We start from the raw sequence: 14,137 nt of genomic DNA on the forward strand, positions 1-14,137 counted from the left end.
CTACAAACTGGCTGGTGTTGAGAACTGATTTAACCAGGAACCTGACAAATTGTTAGGACTCCCTTTTTCTTCCTCAACCCCCTGCACCACAGACGTGATGATGAGCGGTGAGGATGGGAAATCCCTACAACTACAGCGGACAGCACCGCGCTGGAGCAATGGACCATGGCGGCTCCAGTGATGGCCACGGAGCCTAAAGGAGCTGAGGGAGGGGCATGGACCCGAGACTCATGGGCGCGTCTCCCCACCTGAGCTGAGCCAACCTAGCCTTTGACTCCTGATCCGAGGTCCGAGAGATCCACGTGTGATGGCACCCGATGGCGCTATGGGCGCTCATTCCGGGAGGAACCAGAGCGAATCCATGTCGTGGAGGACACTGAAGCTGAGCGTCTCTGCAGGGAGTTCAGAGGTGAGGCTGAAGAGATAAGGTGAGAGATGCAAAACATGATGCTGGACATACCAGGCATCATCATGGAGGCCATCCAGCAAGAGCTCCGGAATCGTGAACAGGCCCCTGATGGAGCTGGGTGGGCACCGCCGGCCCCTCCGCAAGTGCCTCTGCAAGTGCATCCGCTTCTCCCCCCAGCACCTCCGGGTGTTCCTGCTGGCCCGTCTGGGCCAAACGGGCTGCCTGTGCCCACGGCAGCTCCGGAGTAGCCCCGTGATGGTAACGTTTGACAGCACTCCAGAGAAGCTGGCATTTTTCATGTTGCAGGTGCACAAGTTCTTATGCAATTGGGGCCCCACTTTCGCCACAGATGAACACCATGTGGATTTTATCGGGTTGTGCCTCCAGGACCGGGTGGCCAACTTATTCGTGGGCCTCCACAGCATCCAGGGACTGGACCTCCGAGACATGAATGCCTTCATGTAGGCCTTCCAACGCCAATACGAAGACTCCCTGGAGCTGGAGAGCGCGCACACCCGTTTGAGAGTACTCTGATGAATTCAAAACATATGCTGCGAAACTCCAGGGGTGGCCCGAAGAGGTCCTTGTTGAATTTTATCAGGCCGGACTGAACCATGCAATTCTGGATCAGGCACTGGCCCAGGGCAACCCGCTAACTTTGAATGGGTGGATACAGGTGGCCTGTGAGGTGGAGAACCGCTCCAACCTCTTGCGGATGTACCAGCCCTGGGCTCCTGCAAGGGCAACGGTGGTGGCAGCAGTGATGGTGGCGGCGGTGGCAACAGAATAATGAGGGACAAAAACCAAGATGATAGAGGCCATCAGAGACCAACGGATGCATCAGGGCCTATGCCTGAGATGTGGAGCCCTGGGGCACTTTAGAGAAAGCTGCCCTCTTGACAAGAACCCTGGAGAGGGGAAGGCAAGCGAAAGCAAGACTTCTGTGAGGAAGGCCAAGCCGCAAGGAGCGGGGAGGAAGCATCCCAAGGCGCTTCAAGCAGGAGATCAACGACAGCTGGACAGCACCTCTTCCAGTGAAGATGAGAGAGGTGAGCTAGTGGGAAACGGATGGGACCTGCTGTGAAGGGTGCAACAAAGCAGGTCCAAAAGTCCCATGTGCCAAGTTCAGTGAGAACGTCTCCCGCTTTGTTCTATGTGACTGTGACTGTAATAAATCCCGAGCAGGGCACTCAAATATGAGTGAGAGCCCTGATTTATTCGAGATGTGCCCGGGACTTAATCAGCCCATCGCTAGTCACCGGGCTTGGGGTACCCATCCAAGTATTGCCTGAGTCTATAGTTTTCACACAGATGGATGGGACCCCAATGAAAGAGGCATGCAAGTATCAAACTGTGCCCATGGTAATGGGGACAGGGTCCCTTCATTATTACCCCTGCCACAAAATTCTCGATGGTACTGGGCAACCATTGGCTATGAGATCATGACCCATTCGTTCAATGGAGTGGAGGGTCCCTACACTTCCCAGACCCGTGATGCAAGGTCCATGGGTGGAATCCTGAGTGGGGGGGGATGCCAACTCCTGTTTTAGAGTGTGTTTGTTTGGCTCAAGGAGAGCTCGATCTCATCCCTCCTGAATATAGAGACTTGACTATAGTGTTTGAGGAGGAGGAGGCTGATGAGCTCCCACACACACACACACACACACTGAAAGTCAGACTGTGCAATAGAAATTTAGCTAGGGCACAAAATGCCCAAAGGGAAGCTATACTCTATGAGCCCAACTGAAAAGGAGGAGCTATGCAGGTTTATTGATAAGAACCTCGCCCGAAATTTTATCCGCCCAACCTCCTCCCCCTTTGCCGCCCCCATCCTCTTCTGGAAGAAGAAGGATGGTGGGTTGCGACTGTGCACAGAATACCAGGGTTTAAATGCAGTGTCAATGTCCAATGCCTACCCCCTTGTGCTCATCAAAGAGCTCCTGGCAGAAGCTTCCCAGGGGCGCATTTTCACCAAGCTGGACTTATGAGAGGCGTAATACAGAGTGCATATTCGGGAGGGGGATGAACACAAAACAGCGTTCAACACCCCGTTAGGACAGTTTGAATACTTGGTGATGCCATTTCGGTTAGTGGGAGCTCCTGGGGTTTTTATGAATTTAATTAACGAGGTGTTGCACAAGCATTTATTCAAGGGGGTGCTAGTGTATCTAGATGATATCTTACTTTATTCAAAAGATAAAGAGTTGCATGTACAGTTGGTCAGGGAAGTACTCCAGACCCTTTACGAGCACCAGCTCTTTGTTAAACTCTCCAAGTGCAGGTTTCATAAGGATGAACTGGATTTTCTAGGCTATCGGATTTCATGGAAGGGATTGGGCATGGACCCCCAGAAAGTACAGGACATGGTGGGGTGGGAGGCCCCCCGCACCTGGCGCCAACTCCAAGCATTCCTCGGTTTTTCAAATTTCTACCGCGAATTCATCCCCAACTTCGCCCAAGTAGTCCTACCCCTTACTGACTTGTTAAGAACGAAGGGGAAGGGTCCCGACAGTAAAGAGCCAGGTGCCAAACTGGACTGGACCCCAGAGTGCCAACAGACCTTTGAGAACCTCAATAGGTTGTTTACTTCAGAGCCCATTTTAAATCATCCTGACAAAAATAAACCTTTTATAATCCAAGTCGACGCCTTGGATGTGGTGATGGGAGGGGCAATCCTGCAACAGGGGGAGGATGAGAAGCTCCACCCCCTAGCATATGTGTCCAGGAAGTTCTCCCCCACGGAGTGCAATTGGGCTATTTGGGACAAAGAGGTGGCCGCTATCAAACTGGCCACGACAACCTGGAGGCACTGGCTGGAGGGGGTGAGGGTGCCATCTGAGGTATGGACAGACCACAAGAATTTGGAGGCATTACGCATGCCCAGGCGCTTGAATGCCAAGCAACTCCGCTGGGTGGAGTTTTTCTCTAAATTTCGGTTCACCCTCCAACACCTCCCCGGGAAATTGAACTTGCTGGCTGACGCTCTGTCTCGCCTTCCGCAGCATGACAGCCAGTGAGAGGAAGTCATAGACTCGATGTTCACACCCACCCAGCTGGAGGGGGGGCGGTAGTGACTTGCAGCCAGGCAAAAGCGGAGGCACCCATTAAGGTCGAACCCTGGATTTGCAAGTTTAAAACAGCTTTTTCAGACGGGGACATGGAGGACATCCAAACTAACCCCTCAGCAGAGCAGAAGGGGGATGGGTGTTGGTATAGGGGTGGGCAGGTGTTTGTACCTAGGACCCTGAGAGGGGAAATCCTGACTGTGGAACATGAAAATAAACTGAGAGGGCATTTTGGTTACCTGAAAACCCTGCACCTCCTTCAAAGACAATTCTGGTGGCCGCGCATGAGGGCGGACATTTCTCAATACGTGGGTTCCTGCCAAACTTGCCTGATGGGGAAACGGAGACCAGGGAAGCTCCTGGGGACTTTACAACCCCTGGAAATGCCAGAGAGACCATGGGCAGTGATTTCAATGGACTTTATAACTGACTTACCACCCAGTAAAGGCAAAACAGTGATTTGGGTGGTGGTTGACACGTTCTCCAAGCAGGCACATTTTATTCCTTGCAAACAACTGCCCTCAGCTAAAGCATTAGCCAAGCTTTTCATGTACCACATTGTGAGGCTCCATTCCGTTCCTCGCAAGATCATTTCAGACTCAGGGTCGCGTTCCTAGCTAAATTTTGGAAGGAGCTGCTGCAGGTGTTGGGGTAGAACAAGATCTAAGCAATTCCTATCACCCAGAGATGGACGGACAAACTGAGAGGGTGAATCAAGTGGTTAAGCAGTTCCTCCGGTGTTTCACCAATTGCCAGCAGGACAACTGGGTCAACCTCCTCCCTTACGCAGAATACAGTTATAATAACTCAGTACATAGTACCACTGGTCTCTCCCCCTTTAAGGCTGTGTGTGGTTACGAAGGGCCCCCCCTCCCTACAGTAACCACCCAGGAACCCAAACTGGGAGATTTACATTCATGCTGGGGGGACTTGAAGGAGCAATGGTCCACAATCCATGAGACTGAAAAAGGTGAAAGAGGACTACAAAAAAACATGCAGATAAAGGGAAAGCTCCTGAATGGGATTTGCAGCCTGGGGACTCAGTGTACCTTTCGACAAAGAATTTGAAGGGAATCCAACCGGGGAGGAAGTTGGGGTGGAAGTATATTGGCCCATTCAAGGTGGTGATGGTTCTGAACAAAGTGGCTGTGGAACTCGAGCTACTCAAGAATCTGAGACATATTCACCCTGTGTTTCATTTCAGTCTATTAAAAGGGGATCCAGGCCCGAATGAGTGGAGACCTCGTCCAGCCATTCCACCTTCTCTGGTGATTGATGGTGAACCTCACCATGAAGTGGAAGAGATACTTGATGCTAAGTTGATACGGAACAAACTGTACTATTTGATTAAATAGAAGGACTTTGATGAATCGCATAATGAGTGGGTGAAATACAAACATGTTAGTGCTCCCTCTTTAACTCGGGCATTCCATAACAAATACCTGCACAAACCGAAGGGGTAGGAGGTCTTGGGGGGGCAGTATGTCAGACTCCCTGTGCATTTTGCATTTTACAGCTCACCTGTCATCGGGAGAGGAGGTTCCTCTATCGCTCTCTTTAATGTGCTTGGGGCTTGTCACCCTAGCGATGCCAAATCTCCTGGCTTCTCAAATGTCTATGATCCTGTTTTCCTTACTAGGTAAAGGCTACATGCCTATTGGGAAAGGGCGGGAGAGCTGACAGTTAGTTCTGGAAGGCAAATACCATGGGGTGATTGGGTCCTGATCTTTAGTGCCTTTACTTGAACCCACTATATCTACAACCTTTGCGCGTTTAACCAGTCCTAACAATAGATGTGTCTAGGATGGTATCTGTCAACTGTCTCAATAAAGTTAGCTTTCTACAAACTGGCTGGTGTTGAGAACTGATTTAACCAGGAGCAACTGGCATTAAAGTTGTGAGCGAGCAATTTGGCTACTGCATACATTAGTTTGCTCTGGAGCCATCCTTCCTGAGCTAAGACAAAAATGTGAACTCGAGGCTAAAAGACTGTGAGCTAGCTCACACTAATTCACCTTAGAGGGAACACTGGACCCCAATTTAAACCCATTGTATTGGTTCCCCAGATTTTTCCAGGTTAAATTCAAATTGTTGGCAATTTTCTTTAACACCATATATAACCTAGGACCTAAGTATTTGGGAAGCCATCTCTCCTAATTTGAACCCATGTAAGATCCTCAGCGGTCTCTCCTGTCTGCTTCCTCCCTCAGAGTTATTATGATTAGATCATCTGCCACAGAGCTGACTGGAATCCAGTAACACCTTAGGGACTAACAAGATTTCCAGGATGTGATCCTGTAGACTCCACTCTCCAAAGATGCCCTCCAGTCCCAGAGATAGTATGCCTCTTTAAATTAGTTGCTGGGGAGCACAGGCAGGATGATGCTGTTTCAGCCTTCCTATTTGTGGTCTTCCTAGAGGTAGCTGGTTGGCCACTGGACTAGATAGGCCTTTGATTTGGCATGGCTCTTCTTGTGATCTTATGTTCCCCAGGGGAACTGATCTCTGCAGTCTGAAGACCAGTTATAATTCCAGAACTCCAGGCCCCACCTGGAGGTTGGCAAGCCTAGCTAATGGGCCATTTGGAAATTAAACGCCTGCGAGTTAGCATGAGTGTGGCTGCAGCAGCTCAGGTAAGACAGAGGCTGTGGTCTCCTGTCTGAGGCCACCGCATTTCCAGGCCAGGCCCTGTGCTGAGCTCCCAGGTTACTTTGCCAAGGATCTCTTCCCTTTGTAAGCATGATCCAGTCTCCCTTACAACCAAGCACTCCTGCTCTAGGCTGCTTCCCTCCCTTTCTCCCTCCCTCCCAAGTAGGTAACAAACTTCGTTGAACAGTGTGTCATGTTTCTTAACAGTTGGGGCAGTGGCCAGGCCACACTGTGCCGGGTTACTACTGAAATATTAGCACCCACTCCTTGGCAGCTGGCTCCAAAGGGGACGGTGCCTGCTCCCCCATCCCTCTGTGGAAATTGACTGAGTTCCTGCTGGCTCTGGGCAGAACTCTGCAAGCTCCAGTCCAGGTTTTGCAACAGTCGCAATATTTTGGCAGGATATTGTCTTAGGAGGTGGTACGAGTGGGGTGGGATTCCCTTCTGCCGGAGTGTGCACTGGATGCCTTTTGCAAGAGCAGAATAATAGATATGTATGAAGGAATGATAACGGAGATGCGAGGACAGCTGCCCAGGTGAACAGAGAGGCTGGGATCTGCAGCACCACAGCCGGGAATTTATGAATAGTGCAAATGGCTCAGCTATGATCACATTCTTGTTTTGCTCAGCATGCACCGAGAGCAGTGTGGGCTGATGGAGTGCAAACGAGCCCAGACCGTCTCTGCAAGCTACAATCCGGCAGATCGGAGACAGCATCACGTCTGTCTGCAAAGCTGGGGAAATCTTTAGCTTGCCTGGTTTTGGAAGGAAAAAGGCCCCCCTTTTAAAAAAACAAACAAACATCAAAACCCTAAACTGAAGGCACAACAAAAACGAGCAGAGAAGAAAACTAGGGGTGCTGGATAACTTTTTTTTCTGAAGGAATTGTGATGGCCATAGGATTTGGAGGCTAACCAGAATAGCCGAGAGGGCTCTGTCGGGCAAGCCGGGAACAACTGACAGCTCGGAGGTAAGGGTTTGGAGGGGGCCTGGTTCAGTCTGGCTGGCAGGGGTGTGTGCTTGAGGGGAGCATGCCTTGTGAGACAGGGATCACACCTCTGGTAAGAGTGAGAAGCCGCTGCGGCATGCAGGATTCATCTTCTTGCTGTCAATTCAAGGGAAGAGAGGTTTTCTGTTAGGAAATGACTGGAACATCTCGCCCCTGCTCCTAGACGAGGGACCCCCAGGGGAACCACATAAAGAACTTTCCAGGAACAGTGGCTTTGACACACATTATCCAGTTTACTTATCTAAGAAATATGTTCAGGCTGACAAAATCATATCTTTAGATGCGTAAGCACTTGTGGCGGTAATTGCATATTGCATCTAACGGAATTCATTTACTCTGACCCTCAAGCCCAAGGCTGACTTTTTAGAAAGGTTTGTTTTATCTTAAGCTGAAGCTCAACAGGTTGCCATCAAAGGGTGGAGACAGAGAGTTGTTTGGAAGAGAATTGAAAGTGGCCCTGGGAGTACAAAACTCATTTCCCTTTTGCTTTCGATGAAACCTGCTGTTGCTGCACTACTGAGATGAGTGTGTTCCCCACAGTTTCCCCCCAGCCCTTGGCCAAAGTGACGCATCAGGCCACAGTCTGCTTCCTCCAGTCAGAGGAGAGGTGGGCAGGGAAGTACCCTTCCCCAAGGGGGAAATGTTTGTTTCTGTTCTTCTGTTGTAAACTCTGGTAGAAGAGGTTTTTGTAGGATCACACTGGTGGGAGAATGTGCACGCATCAGAAGTATGGATGCTTCTCTACCTCCTTCTCTCAAAAAACCCTATCCTGTGTCTTCAGTCCTGCCATGACCTAGATGACCCAGGCTAGCCCAATCTCGACAGATCTTGGAAGCTAAGTAGGGTCAGCCCTAGTCAGTACTTGGAAGGGTGACCTCCAAGGAAGTCCAGGGTTACTATGCAGAGGCAGGCAATGGCAAACCATCTCTGAAGATCTCTTGCCTTGACAACCGCATGGGGTGCAACTTGACGGCACTTCAGTCTTCAGAGGAATGCTGCATGGTTTCCCTGGGCCACAAAGAAGAGGGCAGGCTTCCCGACAGTGTGGCTGAAATCACTCTACAAGTGCTGGGCTTTGCCGCTCTTCTGAAAATTCACCACACCTGTGCTCACAGATGTGATGTGAATCACAACAATGTGAAAGAGACACTTTCCCCCCCAGATGAACAACAAGTGTGTAGCTGGCACCAAAGACCCAGCTCAACCTCTCCCCCAAGGGCTGATTGCATGAAGGATCTCACTGCATCCCCACCTGCTGCATCCTAGAACCCAGGGTGATGAGTGAGGACAGAATCCAGCCCTGCAGCAAGATCTTCCACACCCAAAGAACCACACCTTGGAATCTGGAGGCGGGTGGTGAAATATCAGCAAGAACTGTTTGTAGTTCCACAGCACTTCTTACACAGGGATTCTCCGGCTGCCTGGAAAGAGACAGTGGGGCATTAGGGCTTGAGATTAGGGGACCACAGGGAATTGGGGCAGGGGAGAGGAGTACCAAATAATGAGAAAAGTCAATGGGAAGACAAGGATAACTACTGGGGGTGTACAAGAAAAATGAACCATTTTAGTACTTTATTTTTTTTTTAAGGAAAGACAAACTCTTAGCAATCTGTGGTGGTGGAAAGTGCTGTCAAGCAATGTTCCCTCTAAGCTGTGGAGTCTTGTGAGCAAAAATTCTACTTCGTGAGCTACTGGCATTAAAGTTGTGAGTGAGCGAGTTGGCTCCAGCATACATTACTTTGCTCTGGAGCCATCCTTCCTGAGCTAAGACAAAAATGTGTGAGCCGGAGGCTAAAAAACTGAGCTAGGTCACACTAACTCAGCTTAGAGGGAACACTGCTGTCAAGTTGCAGGGTTTTCAAGGCATGGGACAAACAGGTGCTTTGCCACTACCTGCCTCTGGCTGCGGTCACACACACTAAATAGTCCACTCTCAATGTACTTTCCAACTGGATTTTACTGTGTAAACTGGCAAAATCCAGTTGGAAAGTGCATTGAAAGTGGATTGAAAATGGATTATTTAGTGTGTGTAACCACAGCCACTTGTAGCAACCTCAGACTTCCTTGGTAGTCTCCCATCCAAGGAGCATCTAGGGCTGACCCTGCTCAACTTCTATGATCTGTCTGACGAGATCGGACTAGCCTGGTCCAGCCAGGTCAGGGTGAAATCAGTATCCAACTACCTTAATGAAATTGGACAAATGCGTCAACAGCCAGTTTCCCCTCCCTAATGCCTTGAATCTGAGCCAGTGGACTACACCCCACTTGGCTTCATCCAACAACAGCAAGCAGAAACTATCTATAAACTCTTAACCAAGGAAAACATTTGCCCCTCATGCCTAGCCCTCTTTCCTTAGAGCCAGTACCTTCTGAGATGAATTTCCTATTGATTTTGTCATGTTCAGCCAGCCTTGGAAACCCATGGGGACATAACTCAGATCGGTGCGCACCATGCAGAGAGAATCTCTTTGCAAGAGGAGTTCAGCCCCATCCCTCCCTCCGCTGCATGTGTGAATGGGCCCTTGAGCTAAACCATCTCTGTTCCAGCACCACTCTACTTGTGGCCAAACTGGGCAGCTGCCTCCTGTGAGAGATTTAAGAACAGTCTATCAGAGCTCTTTAGAGTTAACCTTTCCTGAAATTGCACTAGCAGTTCGGGTAGATTTTTCACTCTTTAATTTTAGATCCCCAAGCTTGTCTTCAGCAGCTCATTTCTTTGCTACTGGTGTCAGGGAAGAAGGAGCTGGGAACTGCCCCAGAGTTCTCAGCCCTTTCCTCTTCAGTACATCTGCCTAAGAACTATAGCTGGAAAGGGGCAGATGTGCCCATAGTGGCATATAACTATGAACTGGAGAAAGGATACCTGAAACTGTCTTATACTGAATTAAAAAGCATTGGTCCATCAATGTCAGTGTTGTCTACTCTGACTGATAGTGGCTGTACAGGGTCTCAGATTGAGCTCTTCATATCACCTCATTCCCGACCCTTTTAACTGGAGATGTGAGGGACTGGACCTGGGACCTTCTGTATGCCAAGGAGATGCTCTACCACTGAGCCACAGCCCCGCCACACAGGGCCACGCAAGACTCTTCATAGGTCTCTGGAAACAGAATATGGTGGGTCCCTTTCTTTGGTTGCATTATAGTCAACAGAGATCAGTCCCCCCTGAGAAAAATGGCTGCTTTGGAGGTTGGACTCTCTGACATTATACCCCCACTAAGGTCTCTTCCCTCCCCAAGCCCCGCCCTCCCCAGGCCCCACCCACAAATCTACAGGAATTTCTAAACCCAGAGCTTGCAACCCTAGTGTGCTACATGAGCAGAGGCTACAATCTGAAGCATGCTTATTACAGAGTGATTCAGTGGGACAGACCTAGGATTGCACTAAGAAAAACATAAGGATGAGACAGCGGAGGGCAGCTCACCTTCTCTGCAGGTTGATGAACAAGAATCTCCAGGAATTTACCAACCTGGCAATGTTCCCTCTAAGATGTGGAGTCTTGTGTGCAAAATTTCTGCTTTGTGAGCTACTGGCATTAAAGTTGTGAGCGAGCGATTTGGCTCCTGCATAAATTAGTTTGCTCTGGAGCCCTCCTTCCTGAGCTAAGACAAAAATGTGTTAGCCAGAGGCTAAAAAACTGTGAGCTAGCTCACACTCACTCAGCTTAGAGGGAACAGTGCAACCAGGAACTGGAAACCCTGTAAGGATTGATCCTCAGACAGCCTGCAGAGCAGAGGAAAGTGTGGTTGTGAAAGCATCCTAGGGCATTAGGCTTGCCAACCTCCAGGTGGGACATGGACCTCCCAGAATTACAGTTGATCTCCAAACTACATAAATCAGTTCCCCTGGGGAAAAATGGATGCTCTGGAGGTTGGACTCTGTGGCATTACGCCCTGCTGAGGTCCCTTCCCCTCACCAAAACCCGCCCTCCCCAGGCTCCGCCCCCCACAAATCTCCAAGAATTTCTCTACCCAGAGTTGGCGATCCTATATGGGCATTTAAAGGAAACTTCATGATGAAAACCTCTGTTGTATTTCAGACATTCTGAAAGGCAGAGACCAGGAATCAGGCAAATGTTGCCCCTGTCTTCAAAAAGGAGGATCTAAGAAACTACAGACTTGTCAGCCTGACTTTGATACCAGGTAATATACAAGGACAGATGACAAAACAGTCAAGACTGAAAGCATCTTGAAAACAATCCACTGATTACAAGAAGCTGGCATGGATTTGTCAAGAATAAATCCCAGCAGACTAATCATATCATGTTTTTGATCTGGTTACTAGCCTAAATAGCTCATGGGAATACCGTGGATGTAATAGATCTTGATTTCTGCTAGGCCTTTTTAAAATTTATATTTTATTTCCAAATTTTCCAACAAACAAATCACAAACTGAGCAATAAAGCCAAAGAGGGGATATAGAAACCAATATAGAACCATAATAACAAATACAAAGTAATTCAGGAACAGAGATTGATAACAATGTGAAAGATAAATTCAAAAGGCCAACATCATAAACAAGCTTTTAGCAAGTAAAAATAGAATAGAATTCTGATCAATGGTCAAAAATTAAATAGTTATGACTTTACAGAGTGACTCTGCTAATAGCGTACATTTTCGGTTACATATTTTAAAAACACATTTTAAACAAGCTTTTACTAAGTGACAACAGAATTCTGACTAGACCTGTCAAAAATTAAAACAGTTACAACTTTACAGGGCGACTCTGCCAATAGCATACATACACAGGGCTTTTTTTGTAGAAAAAGCCCAGCAGGAACTCATTAGCATAATAGGCCACACCCAATAGCAGATACTCATTAGCGTATTAGGCCACACCCCTAACAGTGCAGTTCATTAGCATATTAGGCCACACCCCATGCCTTCCCTTGGCTTGCCTGGGCACCCTGCGGCTGCGGGGAGCCCGGGCAAGCCGGCCCTCGGAGGGGAGGGGAGGCAGTTTAAACTGCCTTCCCTTGGCTTGGCCGGGCAGGCCAGCCCTTGGAGGGGAGGGGAGGCAGTGGCTTGCCTGGGCGCCCCAGGAGCAGGCCCCCCCCTGGTCCGCCTGCCTCGGAGTCGCAGAGGGGGTCACTCTCCAGGCCTTCCCTCTGTAGCCATGCACACAGAGGTTTTGGCTGTAGTGGGCATGGCCAACTCTGAAGCCAGCCGGAACTCCGTTCCTGTGCGTTCCTGCCCCAAAATAGCCCTGTACATACATATGACAACATTGTAATATTTTATGTATTTTATCATGAAAAGGAGTAGAGATGTTAATTTTATTAGATGTGTGCCTGTGTTAAAAGTGTCTATAAAAGTTAATGAGAATAAAGTTTGAGTTCAGTGGCACCTTTAAGACCAACAGAGTTTAATTCTGGATATAAGATTTCATGTGCATATGTACTTCTTCAGATGCCTTTCTTCAGATGCACACAAAAGCTTATACCCAGAATTAAACTTTGTTGGTCTTAAAAGTGCCACTGGATTCAAACTTCGGTCTGTTGCTTCAGACCAACACAGCTACCCACTGAATCTATAAAAGTCCATGTGGTTACAGACTTGCATTGGGTTCTCCCGATCTAGCCTCCCTGCCTAAAATTCTCTTTTGTCTTCCCCTTAGTGGGGCAAACTCCAAAAGAGACCTCCTTTGGCAATTCCTGCTTGGATGCTTCTGAGCTGCTCACCCCTCCTTGGTTTACATCATCATGAAGCCCGGAAGGCCAAAGACACTGAGGCATCTGATAGTGCTTGCAACACAGGCTGCTTTAAACAGCTTTCCAAGTCCAAAGCCAGGCAGGATTCAATTTATACAAGCAGCTCCTTGTTTATTTGAAGTCTACAAGCACACACACACCATACACATCAGTTGAATGACGCAGCGTCACCCTAAGCGCAAACACATGCTCGATCTCAACACAGTGGAGAAGCCCTGGCAACCACCCGGGCAGTGATGGCAGGGGAAAAGGACCCATGCCCTCACTTGCATGGCCTCTGCCCACAATGAACTGTGCTTCTGATGCCTATGGCTTTCCCTGTTGCTATCAACCTATACTGGGGATATGTGAAGGGTGCATGTCATGGACAGGCTAGCGCATGGCTGAAAACCAGGGCCCTCCAGCCCATCCATCCTAGCGGCAGCTGTTTCAGGTTCAGCATTTCCAGGCTGGAGGGACCCCACACATCAGTCAAGGAAACTGTTCAGTGTTAGGCTTGCCAACCTCCAGGTGGGGTTAGAGATCTCTTAGAATTACAGCTGATCTCCAGACCATAGAGAACAGTTCCCTTGGATAAAATGGCTGCTTTGGAGGGTGGACTCTGTGGCATTATACCCCGCTGAGGTTCCTCCCCAGGCTCTACCCCCACAGGAATTTCCCAAGCAGGAGTTAGCACCCCTGTTTAATGTACAGAGATGATCAGCTGCGCTCCACTCTCATCCACTCTCACTGAACTATGACATAATAAGTGTGTTTAGGATCGCAGCCTCTGTCTCATGTAGCACAGCTCTCCAGGCCCCACCTGGAGGTTGGCAACCCTGCAACACAGATCACATTACAGCACCAGGAATTCCATCTGGGAGCTCCTTGTTTTCACAAATCATCCTTGGAGGAAGCAGTCCAGGGATCTAGAGCAGCAGTGAGGAAAGAACAACAACAAGAAAAAACAACAAGGGTTTAACTTTCCAATTAACCCCCTTTCTGTTTCCCTTCCAGCTTCTTTAGTGCAAGCAGAGAAGCTCCACGCAGCTCCGTGCTCACTGTGCGCGGGCACCCCAGATGGGACTTTCCCTTGCAAGCTCTCAGACTCCTTATGGGGACTGCAACCTAAGACCACCGTGGCCAAGACCCTGGCTTGCGAAGATGGTCTCTTATCAAGTGTCGTGTAAAGACTCGTGCTTCTGATCCAGCCCCAAAGACATTAGGGGAAGGGGTGAGACACCCCCCCCCCACTTCTCCCACTTGTGGACCGGAGTCTGCCAGTCACCCTACCTTCGAGGGCCCACGCTGCTGGG

General features: G+C 49.2%; 1 long non-coding RNA gene across 1 annotated transcript; it reads left to right on the forward strand.

Moving 5' to 3' along the window:
• The first annotated feature begins 6,702 nt into the window (after positions 1-6,702).
• LOC107110167 lies at positions 6,703-14,077 on the forward strand. Its single transcript, XR_001482503.1, has 3 exons — positions 6,703-7,093; positions 11,172-11,274; positions 13,839-14,077. It is a non-coding gene; the product is annotated as an uncharacterized LOC107110167 (long non-coding RNA).
• Positions 14,078-14,137: the final 60 nt, after the last annotated feature.

Source organism: Gekko japonicus, unplaced genomic scaffold (genome assembly GCF_001447785.1).
Source record: "Gekko japonicus isolate JY-2015 unplaced genomic scaffold, Gekko_japonicus_V1.1 scaffold99, whole genome shotgun sequence".
NCBI classification, from domain to species: Eukaryota; Metazoa; Chordata; class Lepidosauria; order Squamata; family Gekkonidae; genus Gekko; species Gekko japonicus.